The sequence below is a fragment of the Elaeis guineensis genome, chromosome 15 (assembly GCF_000442705.2).
Source record: "Elaeis guineensis isolate ETL-2024a chromosome 15, EG11, whole genome shotgun sequence".
In the NCBI taxonomy this organism is placed as follows: Eukaryota; Viridiplantae; Streptophyta; class Magnoliopsida; order Arecales; family Arecaceae; genus Elaeis; species Elaeis guineensis.
In genome coordinates this window covers 42319397-42321463 of record NC_026007.2, presented here as the reverse complement: position 1 = coordinate 42321463, position 2067 = coordinate 42319397, and positions in this window count along the sequence as shown.

Genomic DNA, 2067 nt, shown 5'->3' with positions numbered 1-2067 from the left:
AGTCCATGATCCGGGATCTGAGAAGAAAAGTTCGTCACCTAACAAAGAAATCAAAGAAGTTGGATGACAAACTTCACCGACTGAGGAAGAGCCATTCGAAAGCCACCACGGAGGTTACTCGCCTTCGGGACCTCCACAAAAAGGGCTTCATGGACTACACCTAGAAGAAGGCCGACTTCGTGAAGGAGCTTGAGAAACTCCAGAAGCGCACCAGCGACCAATCTTGGACTCAGGCTTCCAAGATCAGCTCCCTCGAGGTCGAGTTGGCGACCGCACGGGAGAAGATCGACCAATTGGAGGGGAGCTCGTCCTGGCTCACAACTCAGATCGACCACAATCGGGACTGATCGAAGAAATTCTTCGACCTCCAGAAGCAGTTGCAGGACGTCGAGGTGAACTACAACACCTACCGAGTCGGTTGGTGCGGGCAAGTAGACGACTACCGAAGGAGGCTCAAGACGGCGACCGACGAGATTGCCCGCCTTCAGAGACAGTTGTCCGAGAGAGCCCAGGCCATTTCGGTTCAAGGCTCCGACGAGCTCTGCTCCTTGAGGGGGACCACGGAAGAACTATCCATGGCCCTTGGGCAGGAGAAGGCTGAACTGCAGTGGCTGAAAATCCAGCTGGCCTACGAGCAGCAGGCGGTCAAGGATGTCAAGGCAGAGTCCGAAGTTCTGAGGAAGAGGCTTCGGGAGTCAGAGGGCGAAAGCCGACGGTTCCACCAAATGTATCGGGAGATACTTTTAAGAAAGAAGAAACTGGAAGAAGAAGTTGAGAACTTAAAGCAATCCCTGACAATGGCTGAAACTGAGAGTCCGAAGTCTGAAGAAGTCAAGCTTCCTTAGAGCTTTTTTACCTTTTATTCCATGTATTCTTTTCTTTTCTGGTTGTTTCTTTTTTTTGGCCTTCAAAGGCTTTTGTAATGCATTCTTTACTAATAAAATAAAATAAAATTTTCTTATCATCTTGTAAAATATTGCTCTGAGTTGTCATTTACCGAACCTCTCTTATCTTTTGTCTTGTTCGATGTCGACATTATTTGAAGGTTCTTGATCATCACTGTGTTGACTTGCCTTTTTTGTTCATGACCAAAGATCTTTTCGAAGCCATTCGAGTTTAACACTTTCTCTCGATGTTCGAGCTTGGGGCTCAAATTTTTTGTTACTTTGAGAAAGTCTATTTTCTCCTGCTAATGTTGGGTTCCCCCTTAGAGACTGAAGATTTTTGACAAGAGTTTTCTTCCTCGTTGAGATGAGGTCCCTTGAGTCTTAGATGTAGTTCATTTTTTTCTTATCTCTGGTGTAGCTCATCGCTTTTTCTTTTTCTCTCCCCCTTTCTTTATGTTTGGGCGAAAATTTTTTCTCTGCTCCTAACAGGATTGTAGGGGTGTAGAGGAGCCATTGAGAGACTTTTTCCTTCATCCGGTCTCAAACAATCAGATCTTCATTTGTGTCAGGACGAGGTTCTCCTCCTGTTCTCGACACAATCAATTTCAGCTCATGTTAGGATGAGATTTTTTTTCTTTTTCTAACAGGACAGTGGGGGCACATAAGGATCGTTGCAAAGGCCTCTCCCTCCATCTGATCTCTGAATAATCAGGCCTTCAATATTGCTCATGTTAGGATGAGGTTCTCCTCCTGTTCCTAACATGACTGTGGGGGTGCATAAGGGCCGTTGCAAGGGCCTCTCCCCCCATCTGGTCTCTAAATAATCAGGCCTTCGATTTTGCTCATGTTAGGACGAGGTTCTCCTCCTGTTCTTAACATGACTGTGGGGGCACATAAGGGCCGTTGCAAGGGCCTCTCCCCCCATCCGATCTCTAAATAATCGGGCCTTCGACTTTGCTCATGTTAGGACGAGGTTCTCCTCCTATTCCTAACATGGTTGTGGGAGCGCATAAGGACCGTTGTAAGGGCCTCTCCCCCCATCCGATCTTTAAATAACCAGACCTTCGACTTTGCTCATGGTAGGATGAGGTTCTCCTCCTGTTCCTAACATGACTGTGGGGGCGCATAAGGACCGTTGCAAGGGCCTCTCCCCCCATCCGGTCTCTGAATAACCAGACCT